This window comes from Pinus tabuliformis, chromosome 1_1 (genome assembly GCF_031772625.1).
Source record: "Pinus tabuliformis cultivar Carrire ecotype Pingquan chromosome 1_1, CPIR1, whole genome shotgun sequence".
In the NCBI taxonomy this organism is placed as follows: domain Eukaryota; kingdom Viridiplantae; phylum Streptophyta; class Pinopsida; order Pinales; family Pinaceae; genus Pinus; species Pinus tabuliformis.
The window spans coordinates 644,342,492-644,366,084 of NC_142297.1; positions in this window are offsets into that span (position 1 = coordinate 644,342,492).

The window sequence follows — 23,593 nt, forward strand, 5'->3', positions numbered from 1 at the left end:
TTTGAAAAAGAATCTAGTATTTATTTTATGTTTAAAATATAAAGGAGATAGAGTAGCTTTTGTGGATGGAAAAGTACTTGTATGGTCCAATGGATCTAGTATATATGATGCTAGGGTTATTTGGATTCATGAAGGCTTAGACTCGTGAGTCAACTAGTTCAAGACCTAGTACATGATGAAATCAATCCAAATGAGCTATGACATAGAAGATATGGTCGACTTCATTATAGAACATTACCTAAATTGAATCAAATAGTTTTAGGTGTTCTTGAATTGTAGATAGATCGTCAAGGTGTTTGTAAAGGTTGTGCACTTGGAAAGAACATCAAGAAGTTTTAGATTTGATTCAATCTAATGTATGTGGTCCAATGCCTTTGAGATTGCTTAGAGGTTCATTATGCTATGTGACATTTATTGAAGACCAAGGATGAATTCTTCACCAAGTTTCAAGAATTCAGAGTTGAAATGGAAAACTTGACAAGTAAGAAGATCAATATTTTGAGATCTACCAATGGAGGAGAGTACACCCCTAAAGAACTCGTTGCTTTTTGTAAGAAAGATGGGATTAAGAGGGATATGATTTTCCCCTATAATCCATAACAAAATGATGTAGAAAAATTAAAGAATAGGTCTATTGAAGAATATTTCAGTGCCATGATGCATAATGAGGATTTGTTGATGTTCTTATGGGAATAAGAATTGTTAACAAATGTATACAATCAAAATAGAAGTCCTCATTGAATTTTGGAATGTATGACTCGTGAAGAAGTGGTCTCTAAATGAAATCCAGAGGTTAGAATTTATGAGAATCTTTGGTTGTCCTGTCTACATTCATGTTCCTAAGGATAAAAGGAACAAGATTGAACATTTAGGAAATAAGGGCATATTTGTTGGTTGCAATGAATCATCAAAGGCATATAGAGTCTACATTCTAGAGAAATGAAAGATTGAGGTCAATTGGGATGTCACTTTCAAATATTGGAAGTCTAAGGAAGTCTCCATGGATTCCTATAATTAAGTAAAGCAGGAGGCTTTGAAGGAAGAGAATTCAAGTTCTACAAAATGTCCCAAATAGCCAGAAAGACCTTGTGAACCGGTGGAACCAATTATTGTTCCAAAAATAAGAAAGGGACTAGCATGGCTTAGATCTACATTGGAAGAAGTAAAAGGGCATGTAGCTCCTAATGGAACATCCAAAGAAATTAAGAAACCTAAAAGGTTTTATAGCTATGAAACTCTCAATGACTAACATTATTGATGCAAAGAAAAGATGAAATTAGCCAACAAGTATGGAAGGAAGCTATGAATGAAGAATATTAACCCATCATGAAGAATTATGTTTGGAATATTTTGCTAAGATCGGAAGGGAAGTCAATGGTGACTTCCAAGTGGATATTCACTATCAAGCATGCTATAGACATTGGAAGTATTGAAAAATAAAAGGCGTGATTCATGGCTAGGGGGTTCTCTCAGAAAGAGGGAGAAGATTGTGATGAGCCCTTTGCTCTAGTTTCCAAGTACACCTCCATTAGATCTATTATTTCTCTTGCTACTTAGTTGGGATGGAATTTAAATAAGATGGACATGAATACTAATTTTCTCAATTGTGTGATTGAGGAAGAGGTTACATAGAGCAACTTGAAGGTTTTGAGGTGCACAGAAAGGAATCCCATGGTTGCAAATTAAAGGAGGCCTTGTATGGACTAAAGTAATCTCTAAGAGCTTGGTATGCTTGTATTAGAAACTATTTTATGAGATCTAGATTTACCAAGAACGATGTTGATCCAAACATTTATTTTAAGGTTGTGAAGAATGCGTCTGTGGTTCTATTGCTATATGTTGATGATTTTTTTCTTACAAGTACCGAGCCTCTCATCATTTAGTGTAAAAAATAGTTGGAATATAAATTTGACATGAAGGATCTTGGTTTGATGCATTATTACTTTGGATTAGAACTATGACAAAAGGTCGACGAAGTCTTCCTTGGTCAAGGAAAGTATGTTATTAAAATCCTTCAATTTTTTTGCATCATGTACTATAAAGCCATGGCTACTCCCATGGCGACTAACTTGAAGAAGTTAATATGCTCTGAATCCAATTTGGTAGATCCATCTATGTATCAACGATTGATTGGCTCATTGATGTATCTAGTTAACACTAGGTTGAAAATTTTCTTCACTTTGAACACATTGAGCCAGTTCTAGGTTGAACCAAGACCTAAGAATTGGATTACAACAAAGCACATTTTGAGATATCTACGTGGTACTATGAAATATGCCTTGAAATATGTTGCAAACAAGGATGTACAAATTCAAAGATATACAAATGTTGATTGAGCAGGAAGTGTTGATGATAGGAATCACACTTCAAAAGTATGCTTCAACTTGGGTTCCATTGAGAAATCCAAAGTGTGGAAATTAAATGATTTCTCTTAATGTGACATTACCCTGTGATGTTTTCATTATTATTATTAATTGTTTCTAATGATCTTTTTCTTATCATCAAGACGAATGCCAAGCAAAAAATGGAAGAGGACACAAGATGTATGCAGCCAGGGAAAAAACCCACTCCAGGGGAAAACCTAGTCAAAATTCTTCCTTCAGTAGATTCAAGATGAGATGACCAATACCCTTACAACTAAGATTCAAGACTACCTCCATCCATCAAGTCAACCTTGTCATTCTTCAGTTAAATAACTTTGTAGCAATCATTATTATTCACACTTTGATCCTTGCAATGGAACCAAACTTGTATCTGGAGATAACAATGATATTTGAACCATCCTTGTGTGAAAACACCAAACATATTCACTGAGATAACACTGAAAGTTTCCCATTGTGATAACATCGATGTTTATCCTTTAGCATCAAAACATTATCTCTGTGATAGCACTAGCATCAAGACTTTATTAGTGTGATAACACCGAGATACTGGAGAACTGAGACTTTGTCGTTGTGATAAAACCGAACCATTCACTGAGGTAGTATTAAGATATATCCATTGTAATATCACCGAGATGTGGTTACTATAATATCGCTGAAACTATGGTAGCACCGAAACTATCCACTGAACCTGTCTAGTGAATCATCTCTGTAATTAACTTGAGCTCATATAATAGTATCGAACTTCTAAAATAGTACCGAAACATATCTATGAAATTTCTACGAGTTGATTTATGTGGTAGTTAATGTGAAGGCCTTACACACACACACACATAGTTGTCACTAAGTGAAATACGTCGACATCAATATTTTGAACAATTGTGTCTTCATAAGGATAGGCCGACTTGAGTTTACTTATGGAAGCTGACTTGATGATGAGTCCTTTGAAAAAAAGGAGACTTTGATGGATGGAGGAGTATTCTAACAAAATTTACTTTGACGATCCTAAAACCTACAATGGAGGCTTGACCTATAACAATTGACCTAGGCATGAAACCCATGCTTTAACAAGTTAATTAAATTAATAATAAAAAAAAAATTTGCTTTCTTTTGACAAATATTACATTTTGACTCAAGTACAATTTATGAAGACCGAACCTAGTTACATTCTTCAACACTCCCTCTTAACTAGGGAGGTATTCATATTTACATATAAGCGAAGATGTACATGGAAGATCTCTAAAACACATCATCTATGAAGAAGTTTAGGAACCAAAATGCCATGGAATAGATTCCTAACCAGGGAAATCTATCCATTGGTCTCTCAAAAATTTATGCACAACAATGCCACAGACTAGATTCCTGAACATGGCAATATATCTGGGTGGGACTAAGATGGACTCAAGCTTTCAAACTTTCTAGGTACCATCAAGCTTACTTGCTAAACATCAAACCAATGATCTAGGTGTGTATCTAAGGTCAGATCTCTAGGACCAACACCACTCTCCCAACTTCGGGACCTAGACATCAACACAAAGTGTCGGTCAGATGTCTTCCCAAGCAATGCTTCACTCACAAAGCCTCAACACTCCTTGATCCAGTAGATCAAGGACAACAAATCTCTCTCGATCAAATTGATCGGTAACCAACGTGCTATAAAAACTTCGAGAGATTTACCTGTACAAATACAAACACAATCAATAATATACTTTCACATGTTCATAAACAAACACAAATCTTCGAGGTCTTTCAGACAACTGATGTTTCTTCACAACACAGTAGGACTATTAGCCAAATCTTTAACAAAAGTTCCTCAATCCTACACTTTAGTTTCCTACATGTAGCAACATATCCTTCAAAAATTCATTCTCCAATCAAAACTATGCTATGCCCTCCCTCTCAACCAGGGAGATTTCTTCTGTCCAGGCTCCCTCTTAACCTCAGGGAGATCTCTTCTATCCAGAATCCCACGTAACCCAAGGAGGTTTTCTTCTTCTTATTGGAGAATTTTTCACGGCTTCCATCCTTCTTATCAGAGTCATTCATATATCATGCTTATCACAGCAAATTTACTTACTATCATCTTCACCATCTTGAAGATGATGTACCTGCACAACTTAGATAGAAAGTACAATGAAATCTTATAGAAGCATGAAGTTATCCATATCAAAATATTATAATAATAGAAGAATTAGAATTTACAAACACAATCAACAAGAGACTATATTTCAAATTCTTGCCCATATTTATTTACACACCCTAAATCACATCCACATATCATCAAGATATCAAACTCATTATATCTAGGGTTTCAATATTCTTTCAATGACATGACTAGTTCTTTTATATAGGAAACCTAGAAACAATTAAAACAAGTAATATGTCTAACAATTATCAGAATTCATATGTTATACTTCTCACTAGGATTTCACACATATCCTAGATTTTATACATGAGCTCCAACAATCAAAACTAATCATAACTTAATCAACATCATGACTAGCATTTACTAGGGTTTGATGTAAACCCTAGATTTCCATCTACAAATTCTCAGCAATCACTATATAGATTCATAAGTTCCAGGTTGTCATATCACACATACTAGATAATTTAACTACTACTAGGGTTTAGCTGCAAAACCCTATATTTACGAAATAACATCATCCTAGAACGTCAAACTTTGATTAGGTCTTATTTCCAAATCCTAGGACTCATGACCTTTAACAATTAGGTCAACACATATGTCTAGGAATTCATCAGCATATCATATCATATGTTAGGCAATATTAATACAATATACCGACCTAAACTAGGCTAGGGTTTCAACCAAATGAACACATACCTAGGGTTTCATTCCTAGGACTTTAAATACATAACAAGGGTTTTGCTTATAGGCCCAACCAAACCCTAAGGATCTAGGGTTTCAATTCATAACATAGAAAACCCTACTTTACCATAACTTCAAAGGTTCGGGATTTCAGACAACACCATTTCAACCCTAACAAGTTAGGGTTTTCATGATCATACCAAAACCCCAAACATGACATCATCAATATATCAAACATAATAGCAATTTCTTTAGACTCCATCAATAACCCTAAGTAGATTAGGGTTTCATTCATTGTCAACATACCCTTAGGTTAGGGTTTTCCAGAGAACCTGTCTAGGATTATATAAGAACAATCAAGGATGTAGGCAACGTAGATTTATCAAAATATGGATCAACCTAAACAAGAATATTTATGATTCAAGACAACTAGACATAACAATGTTAGTAATGTAACATAAATTTCAAAATAAGAGGAAAGTGCTTTTTAAATTAAGAGAATTTTATAATATGTATAGTCTAAGACATACCTGGAGACATTCAAACCTTGCAAGGATTCCTTGGAGTGTTTTCCTTGTATTCATTCATGATCTATTATACCTGTAATACATACTCTCAAGCAAAACATGTCATACCAAGAACATGATTTTAATTTCTTAATCTAGATTTTCTATGTAATAATGGAGGATGGAATCAAGTTATTCTATTTTGTTTGACATCTAGATTAATTTATAAATCCTATAAGATAAGGATTAAGGTTCTTGTATGTTCTTTTATCTAGACTAGAATTATATGGACCATCTAAGATTAGATATAATAAAATATTATAAATATTCGTGCCTCAAGTTTACATATCTTGAACTTCATTGATTGAGAGATCTATGTTTCATAGGACTTGATGCTCTCATTGGAAACTGTAAACACATTGTTAGATAACTAAAGCATATAAATCACAATATTTACTTGAGTTCCTTGAGTTGGTTCTTTGTGCTTTCCATAGGACAGACTTCAGGTTCTCTTCAAATTGAATACTTCTTGTAGTCATAGATACCTTAGATCATTGGTAACGAGTTGTAGTGTACTAATTCACTGTATACACATATCATTGCTTCAATCTTATCACTGCTTCAACACTTAGTGCTTCAACATATCAATGAGCCTGAATTCTTCTTCATGATTGTGACTGTGACTTCTCCCCATCTCTCAAGATGTTTTAAATTACGAACTCAATTCCTAAACATAATATGAATTATCCTATTGTGCGAATTTCTTCACTGCCATGAGACCTTGTCACTTGATTTCATCGAAACCTTCTCTGTAATTTAAGTGAAGTATCATTTTTCTTGAGTGTTATTTTACTAAAAATCTAGGAACCCAATTTCTGAAATGATACAAATTATCTAACTCTAAATTCCTTCTTAAGCAAGAATCTTGATCTAACTGATATGTTCTTAAAAAAAAATGCAAACAAAACCTTTCACCAAGTATTCAAACTGCCTTTGATTATGACCTTAGCTTTGATACCATGTTGAGAAATCCAAAGTGTGGCAGTTAAATGGGTTCTCTTATTATGACATTATCTTGTGATGTTTTCATTATTATTATTATTATTTATTTCTAATTATATTTTTCTTATCATCAAGACAAATTCCAAGAAACAAATAGAAGAGGACACAATATGTAGGCACATAGCCAGGGAAAAACCCCACTCTAATGGAAAACCCAGTCAAATCTTCCTTCAGTAGATTCAAGATGAGATGACCAAGACCCTTACAACTTAGACTTGAGACTACCTCCATCCATCAAGTCAACCTTGCTATTCTTTAGTTCAATAACTCTTGTAGCAGTCATTCTTCTTTACACTTTGATCCTTGCAATGGCACCAAACTTTTATTTGGAGATAGCAATGATCTATGAACCATCCTTGTATGAAAACACTGAACATACTCACTGAGATAGCATTGAAAGTTGTCCACTGTGATAACATTGATGTTTATCCTTTAGCATCAAAACCTTACAACTGTGATAACACTAGAATCGAGACTTTATTACTGTGATAGCACCAATATACTGGAGAACCGAGACTTCATCATTGTGATAACACTGAGCCATTCACTGAGGTAGCACCGAGATATACCCACTGTAATATCATCAATATATGGTTACTGTAATATCACCGAAACTATGGTAGCACTGAAACTATCCACTGAACCTGTCTAGCGAGATCACCTCTGTAATTAACCCAAGCTCATATAATAGTATCGAACTTCTGAAATAGTACAAAAACATATTCTGAAATTTCCATGAGTTTATTTTTATGGTAGTTCAGGCAAAGGCCTTATACTCATATATATAGTTGTCTCTAAGTGAAATAGGCTGACATCAATCTTTTAAACACTTGTGTCTTCATAAGGTTAAGTCAGCTTGACTTTACTTATGGAATCCAACTTGATTATGAGTGTTACACAATGTTTTTTCACCCCTCCTGTGCTTCCCTGTGACATACCCTGAAGTGCCCGAAACATGATCATTATACAGTATACTCATCAATGTATAAAACTCAAATCCCTCCTTTCACTTTTCCTGGAAAAAATCTAGAGATTTCCCTGAAGAAATAACTCATGAAACCCTAAAATGAGAATCATCGCCCTTATGAAAATCAAAACTGCGATAATTGCCTGTTGCACCTTGTTAAGAAGTTTTCTTTCAACTTTTCTTGCCACCTTGAATGCCTTCTCCAATGAATCAGGTTCCCAAAGGTGACCTCATGTTGGATGTTATCTTTTAAAGTCCCTATGTAGACATCAATCCTATGCTCCTATAGAATAAGGATGAGAAGCTTCATGATCTAGAAGCTTCCAGAGCAGCGAGCTGGAGGTGGTTTCACATAAACGAGGTCGAATCCTCCTAATTTGACCTCGTGGCCTCATCCCTATGAGCTACCTCCTTAATATGTGGGCCTAATCCTATCTTTGGATGAGGTCTAACTTCCTCTCCCAGCCTATAAATTTCCCCTCTACCATTCCAAAATGGTTGATCTATGTCCATTTGCACCCCTATGCTGAGCTTGTGCTTAGAGGTTATTCATTAGACTTGAAGAAGGAGCGTTGGGGAGTTTCTTGGCTTGGACTTGGATTAACACTCAAGGAGAGCCTTTCAACATTAAGGCTATGACTATAAGTTTCCCTTTTATTCTTTAAATAATAATACAACTACTGGTTCATCTTCCCAATATATATGTTCATGTATCTATTTATTTGGAATTCCTTGATCAACTAAATAGATTATTATTAGATTTGCTATTGGTTCTAGCATGCTTTGTTGTCTCTTGTTGATTTTACAGGTATATAAGTGCCGAAAGAGGCAAGAACAAGACCTTGACACAAGCAGTTCGAGGATTTCAACAAAGGAAATTGGATTAGCATTAGAGCAAGGTAGGCCTTCTCTCTTGTTCTATTTTTCAATCATAATCTAGGAAGATGTCTAGTTGATTGTCCTCTCAAGTTGCTAGACCCACTCATTGGTCTAGAAGGATCATCTCTGTCCACAGAGAGGATTAGCCTTGTCAACAAAATCGTGACTCCGCTGGGGAGCCTATGACCCTTTCCATCCAATCTTTCACCCTGATCTTTTGACTAGTTGGGCCAACTGTCGATTTTTCGGCTTGTCTAAATCAGTTTAGGTTTATACCATCACTGATTACTACCTTAGAGTGCTAAGTATGGATTGTTTCTTGGAATATTTTTAGTTTTTTTATTATATTCCTCACCCATCATGGGTTTACCTTTTATAGTCGAGATGGCATTGCGTTTTTACCTTTACAGTTGCGATGATCACAATTTTTTACCTTTATAGTCGCGATGATTGTTTTTTCTTCATTTTTGGATTATGCTGAAAGCATCACTACTTTTGCTATACAAAGTAGTGATGCCATCACGGGTTTGGTTATGTAAAGTAGTGATGATCCTTGAATATGAGAGTTTTTGAGGTTTTTTCCTAAGAATCTAGTGTGTCTTGGCCCCTGAGGTATTTTCCCATCCTGTATGCTTGGATTTGTGATTGATTGCCTTGATTAATTTGCAAAATTTGTCTCGTTGGCTTCGAAGTGAAACGTAACTGAATTCTACGGTTTCTAGTCAATTGTTCATCACTTGCTGCTTGTTGGTGTCATTGAGATGCTTGTTTTGCTGATTAATTGAGTGTTGTTTTATGTGGAAATCATTGAAAACATCATTTTGAATTTGTTTTAGCTTGTATTCGAAATTACTTTTCGTGAAACTGCATTAGATTAGTTGCATTGAGAAGTTATTTTTTGAGATTCATCATTGAGAATAGATCACATTTTTCGATCAAATCATTCAAAACAAAAAGAAAAGCATAATTCATATAAATGCATCTTAGTAAATTCAAAATCATTTTTCTTTCGAAAAGTTACATTTAGGATAGGGGAAATCATTTTTACTTTTGGCATTGCATTTAGTGAAATAAAAGATTATATTTCGTTTTCACATTTTTCATTTGGAAGATGAAGTGAAAGTTAGTGGAAGGCATTTTGTTTGATGCATTATTGATTGAAATTTCTTCCCTATTAGTCTAGCTTTCATACAAATGGAAAGTTTTTCCTTTTCTCATCTAGTTGCATCTTAGTTGTTCAGGTGACATCGTTTTGAGCCCAAAATTGAAACTAATTGAAGATAAACTTTAAAATATATCAATTAATCTAAGGATCATTTGAAACATTAGCATTCACACTTAGTTGTCTAGGCTAGAGACATGTTCCGACGTCTTTAAAACTTAGCAACTGTCGTCCACTTCGCATTAGGCAACGCTAGCACGGACTTGTGATCCCTATACCATCATGTATATAAAGGATACCCTCATAGGTTGCAAACCTTTATCCATAGGAAGCCGATTCTGCCACCCTGTAAATGTGATACGCCAAACACAACATTCGGGGAGATTGCCTACATGTACGTCAAGTCATTGGTAAATTTATTTGTTGAGGTGTATATTGCAGTTCATGGTTACTTGGTACTCCTTTTGCCTAGAGTTACCTGAGTGGTCATTTCGATATTTTTTGACTCTTTAAATTTGAAAATATCATCGAGCAACTTGTCCTTTCAAGCTCGCTAAACCTACAAAAGTGACTAGGTTCACCTTTTGTCCTTTTCTCGACTCTTAAAACATGAAAAGGAAAAGTTTTTGTTTCAAATTCTAAATTTAATTTACCGCAGAACAACATCCTTCCTGTGGAAATACTACTTAGAAGATCTTAGGTTGATACAAATGGCAACATTTCTCGAGTCTGCCAGTCAAGGAAACCCTTCTCATGGGAATCCTAGTCCTTTTCCTTCTTTTGGAAATAGTGGTACTCCTTATATGGCAACGTTCTCCCTTCCTAGGTTGACCATCGGTCTGCCAATTTGGTTTTTTTGTACCTCGATGGTTCCAAGTGTCGAAACTGCTTTTCAACTGTGTTCTCCTCCACTTGAACAACATCAACCTAAAGTTGAACCCTCGTCTCCTTCGCTTGTTTCTTCACCTCGTTATTCATATTCACCTAGTGAAAGTCTGGATTCTAGTAACTAGGAAGCTAAGAAGAAGAAGAGGACGAAGAATAAGAAGAAAAGTAAGTAATGGGGAAATCAAGAAGCCATTGCTACAAATGCAACTGATGTAGAAAAATATTCCAATTAGCCCCAGAAAGTAAAATTCCCTTGCATGATATGTAAGGGTGACCACCTTCTTTGGAATTATCCTGGTATTCCCAAGGTCTTAGAAGTGTGGTCCGTAGGTTCACATCAACCTTTGTCAGCTTCTGGCGATCATGCTAGTGAAAACCCTCAACTAGTAGCAGTAAAGCTCATGGGAGAAAGGGAAAAGTTAAATTTCCTTGTAAGTTGTGTGAAGGTAATCATCCTATTCACCTTTGTCCTTTAATGGATGAAGCTTCCAAAGAGTTTGAAAACCTGACAGCTTCTCAACCTCGTCTTCCAATTGGGTATCGAAAGCTTTCCCTTAATCCTTCCCTAGTTGATACAGTGCCCAAAGTCATCTTTGGTCAACCCCGCTCTCTCTGAAAGTGAGTCTTGTGAGTCCATTCTCGACCAATCATTGGTTGAGAAACCGGTAGAATTGAATCCACCTTTAGTTAACCGCACATTTCCGGTAGAGAGTGAACCTCATATTGCTCAGGTTCTTCTGGTTTCTTCAGTTTCGAAGGAACCAAAGGGAAATCCTCTTGTTACCGAGGTGCATGAAAGCATTTCTCCTATTCCCATCGAGCAAGAGGTCAGCTCTCACATTCTGGTGACACCCCCTCCAAGTAGTTTAGTCACATCTTTTGATTGGAGTCGACTGGCAGGATATTGCCTTCCGTCTTATGTGCCTTTTCATATTATAGTATAGGCTTATCATCTGGCCATACCTAGCACAATCATCAACGAGTGTGCATTTGTTAGCATTCTATCCGTAACTGCTTGGCAAGCTTTAGGTTCTCCTCAGCTTCTCCCCATCACCCAGAATCTGTTAGCTTCTAATAGAGGAACTAGTCAACCATTAGGGATCCTTCCTATGCTCAGAGGAAAGACGGTCTATATAGACATGATGGTTTTCCAAGGCCCTTTATATTTTAATCTACTCCTTGGTAGTGACTATGTTTATGTCATGGGAGCTCTTATTTGTTCCCTCTTTTGAGTGATGTGTTTCCCGCATGAAGGAAACCTTTTGATCATTGATCAACTTACATTCATTGGTCCTGAATAAGATCACACTCAACCATCATCCCTAAATGGTTCTTATGTGCAAGAAGTATCACCCCACATGTTAATTACGTGGCTACCTGTTCCATGCCCACATCTACTGATGATCTAGTAGGTGAAGCAGTACATCGTGTACTGGGGGAATTAGAGCCTGATTTTCATTTGGATCCCTGGACATGTATCCCCTCCAGAGTGTTGTTCTCCCATCTGATGAGAAATTATTGGAAGCCATGGCCTCTTTTAGTATGTGATGAGGGATTTGGAGCAGATTTCCTTGTCATGTGTCAAGCTCCTTAAAAAATGAAACAAGGGATTTGGAGTAGAGTTCCTTGTTTTGTGTCAAGATCCTTAAAAAATGAAACAAGGGATTTGGAGCAGAGTTCCCTGTCCTGTGTCAAGCTCCTTAAAAAATTAAACAAGGGATTTGGAGCAGAGTTCCATGTCTTGTGTCAAGCTCCTTAAAAAATGAAACAAGGGAATTGGAGCAGAGTTCCTTGTCCTATGTCAAGCTCCTTAAAAATGAAACAAGGGATTTGGAGCAAAGTTCCATGTCTTGTGTCAAGCTCCTTAAAAAATGAAACAAGGGATATGGAGAAAAGTTCCTTGTCTTGTGTCAAGTTCCATAAAAAATGAAACAAGGACCTTGGAGCAGAGTTCCTTGTCTTGTGTCAAGCTCCTTAAAAATTGAAACAAGGGATGTGAGGATAGTTCTTTTACTGTGTCAACCTCATTAAAAAATGAAATAGGTGTCATGAGCATAGTTCTTTTCCTGTGTCAAGCTCATTAAAAAATGAAACAAATTCCCTTCCAATTCGAGTCTTAGATTAGATATCATAAAATCCTAGCTGAGTCTTTCACTTGATCTTGTAAGTGAACCTTCTTTCATCCACTTAGGTGAATGAAATTAAGCTTGGGGGGCATGTATGTTATGAAACCGAAAAGATAGATCAACGCCTTAGAATTCAGCCTTTTCGAGGGGGAAACCTCCTTTACATTACATAAATGAACAATTCTTGGATGATACAAATGACAAAACCTCCTTTCTATATATAGGAGTCTAAGGAGTCACAATATAATCCAGCCGACCTAACAATAATAATATAAAGCCACAAAAATAACAATAGAGGGATTCTATGGGGCACAGAAATAACAATATGGGGGTAATAGGGGCACAACAATATAAATAAGGGGTATAACTACAATAGTAATGGGGTAATCACTAGTATTATAGGGATCCAACATGCCCCTCTCCTTCAAAAAAGTGTTGTCCTCAACGCTTGAGTAGTTCTGGATACTTCTGCATAAAATTCTCATCCTCCCATGTGGAATCTTCAGCAGATAAGTTCTTCCACTTGATAAGATACTCTGAAATTGATCGATTTCGTAGCTGTCGAGTTCTTGTTTCTGTGACTGCTTCCGACCAATATAATTTTTCCTTCCTCGTCAAGTTCTGGCAATATTGTTTGAATTGGGAGCTTGTCACCTATAACCTTCTTTAAACATGAAACATGGAAAACTGGGTGCAATCGAGAAGCTGCAGGAAGCTCCAATTTGTATGCCATAGTACCAATCTTTTGCAACACCTTGTATGGACCATAATACTTTGGTGATAATTTATTATCCTTCTTAGCTTGCTTTAGGGACATTTGCTTATATGGTTGTAGCCGTAGGAATACCCAATCACCTACATCAAAACTTCTTTCACTGCGATGTTGATCTGCCTGTTGTTTCATTCTATTTTGTGCCAACACGAGGTTATCCTTTAAGAGTTGGAGGACTTGTTGTTGATGTTCGATGTGATGTTCCACTGCCTGAACCTTAGAATTTTCTCTTAAATATGATGTGATGGATGGTGGTTGATACCCATAAAGTGCCATAAATGGGGTCATTTTTGTTGCTGTATGGAAGGAAGTGTTATACCACCATTCAGCCAGAGGCAACCATTTGACCCATTGTGTCTGTTTATCAGATACAAAGCAACGAAGATATCCTTCCAAACATTTGTTTACTATCTCAGTTTGCCCATCAGATTGAGGATGATAAGATGAGCTATGAGCTAACTGAGTACCAAGACAAGAAAATAATTCTGTCCAAAAATTTCCAGTGAAAATGGGATCTCTGTCACTTACAATAATCTTTGGGTTTCCATGTAGCTTTTGAACTGTTTCCATAAATGCAGTAGAAACTGTACTGGCTTTAAATGGATGTGATAATGCACAAAAGTGTGCATACTTGGTAAGTCTGTCAACTACCACCATGATGACACTCTTTCCCTCAGACTTGGGTAAACCTGTGATAAAATCCATTGAAACCTCCTCCCAACGTTGGCTTGGAATGGATAAAGGTTGTAATAGACCCGGTGTCTTAATTGTTTCAACTTTATTTTGCTGGCAAACCAAACATTCCGCCACAAACTTTTGAATATCTGATTTAAGGCCATCCCAAAAAAATTCCTTCTTAACCCTGTGGTAAGTTTTTAAAAATCCTGAGTGCCCTCCTAAGGGAGAAGTGTGCAATTCCATAAGAATCTTTTGTTTTAGCTGGGAATTCTTACAGAGGTATAAGCGATCTTTGTACCATAACGAATCATTTTGCCAGCTAAATGTATCAGAAGTACTGGAATCTTGTTGTAGCTTTCGAATAAGTGCCCACACTTCTTCGTCATTCTTCCATTCCTCCCTTGCTTCGTTTATCCAATCTGGTTGGATAATAGAAATGGCACACAACAATGCTTCCACATCCTCATCCTTTCTTGAGAGTGCATCTGCCACCACATTTTGCTTCCCTTTTTTGTAGATGATTTCAAAGTCATAACCCAACATCTTTGTGACCCACTTTTGTTGCTCTTCAGAGGATAATCTTTGTTCTAAAAAGTATTTAAGGCTATCATGATCCGTTTTTACCTTGAAGTGTCTTCCCATTAGGTAGGGTCGCCATTTCTTAAGTGCATGGAGTATTGCCAACATTTCCTTCTCATAAATAGCTTTTCTTAAAAACTTTCCCTTGATTGGACGACTTTCAAAAGCAATGGGTCTTTCATCTTGCATTAGAACAGCACCAATTCCATTCCTGAAGCATCACATTCCACAATAAAGGTTTTTGTGAAGTCCGGTGTAGCTAAGACCGGTGCTTGGCACATTGCCTCTTTAAGATGTTCAAAGGCCTTTGTTGCTTCCGGAGTCCATGAAAATGAATCTTTCTTCAATAATGTTGTTAGAGGTGCTGCTATTCTCCCATAATTCTTAACAAACTTGCGATAATACCCTGTCAACCCAAGAAATCCTCGCAGATGCTTTATGGATGTGGGGATTTTCCATTCCTTAATGGCTTTAATTTTGCTAGGGTCTACCTTAACTCCTTCATGAGATACAATATGACCCAAATATTCCACCTCCTGGACTCCAAAGAAACATTTGGATCTTTTTGCATATAATTGTTTCTCCTCCAATAGTTGTAGCACCCTGTCAACATGTTCAACATGATCCTTCCAAGACTTGCTGTAGATTAGTATATCATCAAAAAATACTAACACAAATTTTCTAAGGAATGGTTTGAAAATTGAATTCATCAAACCTTGAAATGTTGAAGGTGCATTGGTAAGGCCAAAAGGCATGACCAAAAATTCATAATGACCCTCATGAGTTCTAAATGCCGTTTTCGGAATGTCTTCAATCTTCATTCTGATTTGATGATATCCCGAACGAAGATCCAACTTGGTGAAGTAAATTGATCCATGCAATTCATCCAGTAATTCATCAATAACAGGAATGGGGAACTTATCTTTAATAGTGAGCTTGTTGAGCTCCCTATAATCCGGACACATGCGCCATGATCCATCCTTCTTGTGCACCAATACTACTGGAGCTGAGAAAGAACTTTGACTTGGTTGAATTATACCAGCCTCTAGCATTTCTGCAACCATACGTTCAATTTCACTTTTTTGGACATAGGGATATCTGTACGGCCTGATGTTTGGAGGAACACTTCCTGGAATCAGATGAATAGCATGATCATGATCACGCATAGGTGGGAGACCTTTGGGAGTCTCAAATACCTTGGAATGATTGTCCAGGACTTTTTGGAGATCTGGAGAAATAGATGATTCCAATGTGGAAACATCTAGCGAACATAATTGTGCAATTACACCTCTTTGCTCCTTTTTTAGAAGCTTTGTCATGCCATTAGAGCTGATTATCTTTCCTGGTTTCCCTGCAATACCCCTTAATTCAACTTCCTTTCCTTCCGTAGAAAATTTGATGAAAAGTTCTTGAAAATTAAAAGCTATTGTACCCAAGGATTGTAGCCATTGGACTCCTAGTACAACATCAGCACCTCCCATTGGAATGGAAAGCATTGGGCTAGTCAATACATATTCTCCCATGGATAGCTTGATATTATGGCACTTTCCAGAGCAATTTATTGTTCCTCCATTTGCAATCATCACTTGACACTCTGGTGCTGGATATAGGAAGCAATTCAATTCTTTTGCTACCCTACAATGAATAAAATTGTGGGTGCTTCCTGAATCAATCAACACTATTACCTTTTTCTTCTTGATTTGTCCTTCTATCTTGATGGTTTGAGGAGTGGTAATTCCCGCCAATGCATTACAAGATATGGTCGGATTTATTTGTTCTTCATCTAGGCTTTGTTCCTGGAGTATATCTTCTTCTTTTGACCTTTCTTGCTCCTTTTCTTCTTCCTCTTCACAATCTATGTAGAATAATTTCTTCTCAGCACACTTATGACCTTTAGTGTATTTGCTATCACAACTGTAACAAAGCCCTTTTGCTCTTTTTTCTTCCAATTGTTGTGGTGTCAACCTTATAGGTTGTGGAAGACTAGGGGCAACAACACTTCCGTCTTTATAGTTGTGAATGGTATGCTTCCTGGTTGCCATAATTTTGCTTTCCATTTTTCTTGCTAACCTGAATGCCTTCTCTAATGAATCAGGTTCCCAAAGGCAAACATCATGTTGGATATTATCCTTTAAAGACCCTATGAACACATCAATCCTATGCTCCTCTGGAATATCTTTTACCCTTATGTTCAATTTTTGGAACTCCTCAATGTGCTCCATTACTGAACCCTTTTGTTTGAGACTTATCAATTGGCTAAAAAAAGTGTTGCTTTTTGTATCTTCATAATGTGCTATCAATTCTTCCGTAAAAATTGCCCAAGTGATAAATTGTTTACGAGAGCAAAGCCATTGATACCATACAAACTGATTTGGTTCCAAATATACAGTTGCCATACGTACCTTTTGTGCGTTTTGCACATTATTGAGATCGAAGAATTGCTCCATCTGTAATATCCATGTGGCGGGATCCTTGCCATCAAACTTCCTCATATCGATTTTTGGAATATGGTGATTCTTCGATCCAACATTAGCATCTATGGAATCATGATTAACATTTCTTTTGTTCTCATCATGAGTTTCCTTTACTACCTTTTCACCATTAGTGACCCTTTCTTGTAGCAACTTCTTCAATTCTTCCATGTCTGTCTTCAAGTCTATCTTCAAATCTGCCATCGAATCCTCCATCTTAGCTTCCATGCCCTTTATCTTAGATTCCACGCCATTTATCTTAGATTCCACGCCACTTATCTTAGCTTCTGTTAGCTTTTGTGAGCGTGACATTTGTTGCACTTGTTCTTGTAATTTTGATATATCATGTAGCATTTCTTCCTCTTCTTCATGAGTCATGCTAGAGCTTTCAGGTTCCTTACTAGGTGTTTGCATTTTCTTTCCTCGGGGCATCAGTTACCGATAATAATGCTTTACTATGCCCTTTGAATTCCGTTAAACCAAGCTTACACAAAAATTAAAAAAAAACTACACACCTTTTTTTCACTTTATAGAAGCCTGATATTGAATCTGATGTATCTCTGTAATTTCGGATCATCCAGTTCTGAAATTGCTACCTGTAGTAGCCTTCTGCGTCCTCTTTCCAATGCCACAAGTCTGAACCAAATTGGATTCTCCAAGGAAGAGTTATGTGAAATCTCCCACAGTGACTTGCTTTTAGACTGGTTCAGTAGAGCGAACTTGTACGACGTGCCACGAGTCACTGTTTCAACCTTTGAATCTGAAACACACACCCAAGAAACTAAAGTCCGTCCTCTTTCTGTACCTTCTTACGAAATTTCAATCTGATCCCCAGAGAGAAAGTTATGACGATTTCCCCAGGTCACCTGTTTTGAATGTAATTCAGGAGTCTGCAAAAAGACCAACTTCCTCAGATCATATCTCCGCAAATATCGCGCGAAAAGATCTGAAATTTGGACCCAAGGTTCAGCGCGATTTCTTCTCAAATGGGTTTTTTTTGCGACTTCTGAAACGTCACAGAAAAAAAGTTATAGCGAAAATGCCACGATGACCTGTTTGGAGCAGCGAAACCCTAGAATCCAAAGCTCTGATACCAAATGTTATGAAACCAGCTCAAGAAAAGATAGAAAAGATAGATCAACGCCTTAGAATTCAGCCTCTTCGAGGGGGCAACCTCCTTTACATTACATAAATGAACAATTCTTGGATGATACAAATGAAAAAACCTCCTTTCTATATATAGGAGTCTAAGGAGTCACAATATAATCCAGCCGACCTAACAATAATAATATAAAGCCACAAAAATAACAATAGAGGGATTCTATGGGGCACAGAAATAACAATATGGGGGTAATAGGGGCACAACAATATAAATAAGGGGTATAACTACAATAGTAATGGGGTAATCACTAGTATTATAGGGACCCAACAATGTACCTCAAATTGCGTCATTATGTTGGGGACATGAAAACTTATCCAAGCATAGTTTGTTTCTGTTTCAAGCTTGTGTAAAAATGAAACCAAATCCAAGCATAGTTTTTTCTCATGTTTCAAGCTTGTGAAAAATGAAACCATCTTCAAGTATACTCAAGCATAGTTTCCGATGTTTCAAGCTTGTGTAAAAATGAAACAATTCCAACTTTACATCTCTTGATTGTTGTTTTTATCAGCTGATTTTTGTTTGATGAGCCTTGGTTCTTTCATTCCATCGTCACCATCTCTTTGGCTGATTGTATGCTTTCACATTGTTTTTTTACCCTTGCCTGAGGAACATCTGTGATGAGTAGTTTTATTAACCAGCCTCTTGACCATTACATGTTTTGAGCAGTTCCATCATTACCAGAACCAATTGTTATCCTTTTATACCACTAGTTCCTCTAGATGGAGTCTTCTTTCAACTCTTTTCAGAATCCAAAAATATGAAAAGATTGCCGAGTACTTGTCATTTTGAACTCATTAAAGTAAATGAATTGATGTCTACTCAGTATAAGTTTAACCCTTTTCAGACTGAGATAGACTATTGTATGAAAAATGAACACCTTAGTCGAACATGGCTAGGAGGTTCTCTCGAATATTGTTTCTACCTTTTTAGATTCAAGAGACAAATTACGAAAAGGGACATGATGGAGTTTTATTTTTCATTTCTTTTTCAAACTCTATAAATGTGAAAAATATATCGAGCTATTATTACACTGGGCTTGTTAAAAATTTACGATGAAAGACTCATCACCATGATGGGACCGAGCTTTTCCTTCCTAGGGCTCATAAAACTTATTAGGATGGATTAATTGGAAGAATGAACTTACATAACAAGCATATGCTCTCCTGTTCAAGCTTGTGATTAAAAATAATTGGGGTACTCGCTAGAAATAACAGGGGAAAATGAAGATGAGACATCCTTTGTATAGGCAACATGTCACTCTTGGACATGACACTCTTATGCTCTCGTGTCGGGTTTGGGATATCCTCACTTAGTCACTTGTCCTCCCGGGTTTGGGTGATCCATCTTGCCTCTCATTTGAATATTCCACACTGTCATCATGACCTTTAGTCCTCTGTTGAGTTAGATGCTACCAGACTCCAAAGTCATGTCACCAATATGTTCAAGAGAAGTCCAATCTGCAGTTATTTACCTATACATTTTTTGAGTCATTGCTACAGTCCTAAATATCATTCCATTTTATTCCTTGTTTCGTGTCGATGATGGGGGATTCATCATTGCCCTCCTTTGATGGGTCACTTCCTGTCAACTTCAGCTCACTATCTAGAAAGTTGACTTAGAAACTCCCTTTCACTACCTTAGAGATGGCATGCCTTAATGATCAATGCTTTGCATTTGACGACAGGGGTTCATTATTAGCTTTCGATCGGGTGATTCCACGAGTGTTCGACCTCAACTTCATTATCACATTCATAGATTGTACTGTTGTACCTTGAGGCCTATTACCATTATTGGTGGTTTCTCTTGTACCTGTTAATGATCCATGTCATTGGCCGCTAATCAGGGGGTTTTCTAGCATGTTCAACTTCAACACATTTCTTCACATGTTGGGATTTGTACATTGATCGGGTCGGATGGAGTGTAAGACCCTAAGTCCTATTTGTTATGCCTCAAGCTACATGGAGTTTTATGTTATTCATGAATGTACACACGTTTCTATTATACGGATGGCTGTAAACATACTGTGAGACATGATATTTATACTGATCCTTGTTATCTTGATGGCTGAACCCACACCATGGATCTTTTTATATAGTCTTCATCATCTAGATGACTGCGTCCATGCTGTGGATTCATGTCTTCATCTCAAATATGTATATGTATATGTGTCCTTGATTTACAGGTCTCCTGACAGTGTGCGTTCTCGTCCTTGCCAAAAGCTCGTAAAGCATTTCAGCCACCACTCTTCGTTCTGCCTTCATGCTTTAGGGGGCATCTATTACACAGTATTTTGTCACGCCTCCTACACTTCCCTATGACATACCCTGAAGTGCCCTAAACATGATCATTATACAATATACTCATTAATGTATACAACTGAGATCCCTACTTTCACTTTTCCTAGAAAATATCTAGAGATTTCCCTGAAGAAATAGCTCATGAAAACCTAAAATGAGAATCATCGCCCTTATGAAACTCAAAACTGCGATGATCACCTATTGCACCCTATTAAGCCAAGGATGACATCACTCTATTCTCTCTCATGCTCATGATGGTCTCAAAAAGGAAGTTTTCCCAAAGAGGATGAAAAGCTTCTAGAGCGGCGAGCTTGAGGTGATTTCACATAGATGAGGTCGAATCCTCCTAATTTGACCTCTTGGTCTCATCCCTATGAGATACCTCCTTAAGATGTGGGCCTAATCCTATCTTTGGAGGAGGTATAAATCCCTCTCCCAGCCTATAAATTTCCCCTCTACCATTCCCAAATGGTTGATCTATGTCCATTTGCACCCCTATGCTGAGCTTGTGCTTAGAGGTTATTCATTAGACTTGGAGAAGGAGTGTTGGAGAGTTTCTTGGCTTGGACTTGGATTACCACTCAAGGAGATCCTTTCAACATCAAGGCTATGGTTGTAAGTTTACCCTTTCTTCTTTAAATAATAATACACTTGCTAGTTCATCTTCCCAATATATATGTTCATGTATGTATTTGTTTGGCATTCCTTGATCAGCTAAATAGATTATTATTGGATTTGCTATTGGTTTTGGCATGCTTTTTTGTCTCTTGGTTGTTTGTACAAGTACATAAGCATTGAAAGAAGCAGGAACAAGACCTTGACACAAGCAATTCGAGGATTTCAACAAAGGAAATCGGATTAACATCAGAGCAAGGTAGGCCTCCTCTCTTGTTCTATTTTTCAATCATAATCTAGGAAGATGTCTAGCTAATTGTCCTCTCAAGTTGCTAGATCCACTCATTGGGCTAGAGGGATCGTTTCTGTCCACAGATAGGATTAACCTTGTCAACAATAAGTCCTTTGACAACAAAGAGACTTTGATGGATGGAGAATTCTTCTAACAAAATTGACTTTGACAATCCTAAAGCCTACAATGGAGGCTTGACCTATAACAATTGACCCAAGCATGAAACCCATGCTTTAACAAGTCAATTAAATTAATTAAAAAAATTTCTTTTGCTTTATTTTGACAAATATTACATTTTTGGTTCAAGTATAATTTATGAAGACCGAACCTAGTTACATTCTTCAACAGGTTCCGTTATGATATCTTGGATGAGCAGGAAGCAGAGGTATGTCACACTCAACATTGTAAAACCAAAATATATTGCAGCAAATGAAGTGTGTACAAAAGAGGTGTGGCTTCAAAAGTCCTTTGGAAGACTGTTGGACTAAGAGTTGGAATAATGTGATAACAAAGCTGTGTAAAGCTTTCAGAAAATCCCATGTTTCATGACATGTCGAAGCATATTGAGATCAAGTACCACTACATCCATGACATGGTATAGAGGAGATAAATAAGGTTTGAGTACATCTCCACCGATGAGAAGATTACCCCTCTTGTTGAGACGGCGTGCTAAATTGATACCTGCATGGATGGACATTCTCTTGATGGGGAGAATGGTATGAGAGGCCGAGAGTGCTCACTAGGTAAGGTTGAGTGAGTGCCTCTCAAAGGAGACCCAGTTACTCACCATGAAGGGTGGAGTAAGCTCTAGACTTGATCACACACTAGGAAAGGGTGTAGAGAGCTCCTTCAACATCTAGACCCGATCACACACTAGGAAGGGTCTAGTGGGGTCCTTTCAACATCTAGAACCTATCACCAACTAAGGAAGGATTGAGTGAGGTATTGGTCAAGAGTGCTCAACAAGAAGGGTGAGTGATTGCTTGCTAGTTGAGAACTCAACGTTTTGGCTTAATGATAGGGCTTCGGATTTAAGGACCGATCACTCTAGAGGAGTGAGTCCTAATATGTTGATGATATTCCATTGGTTTGGTACCACCCCAGATATGGCCATTAGTAGAAGATGAGAGTAGATGATGATGCTAGTGATGATGATTTGATATAACCTTTTCTTAGAGAAAATTTTCAACTTGAGAACATTTATGACAATCATTATGAATACCTCCGTAGTTAAGAGGGAGTATTGAATTTTATAACTATGGTCAGTCTTCATAATGTATATTTGGACACTTGATGTATTTATATTGATTATTGTAAAACATATTTTAAATGCTTGAGTCAAAAGAAAAATATTTTTTGAGTCAAATTCCCATTGCAACTAAAAGAAGAAAATTTGAAATTTGAAATTATAATTTTTGGCTCCAAATTTGTCAATTTGGCCTCCCTCCAAGTCAAGTCGGCCTAGGGAAAAGGATACACTCATTCAAATCAACAAATTACTATATAAAGGCAGCTCTACCTCATATTCCACCACCAAATTCACACTCTCATAAGAAGACAATTTATGGGCATCATTACAAAGATCAAGAAGGACAAGAAAGATGAATTTGATCTCTTTCTCTCTCTCTCAAGCTCGCACGTGTGGATATAATCTCTCTCTTTGCAGTTCACATATTTCTGGGTAGTTTCTATTGCAGGGGTCGAAATTTCTAGGCAATTGCAGGGGGCCTAAATTCTAGGATTCTGGCAGTTGCAAGAGAGCCAAAATTCTTGGTTAGATTAGGCAGATCAAAGAGTTGGATCAAGTTGGGAGGTTTGACCATGTATGACCTAGTTAATGACTAGAAGGTCTAGGTGTGTCTCTTTTTGAACAAAATCATTTCTCTATTGAAAAGGTTACTGGGTTTTCCCTAGGGTAAATCTCGTCTT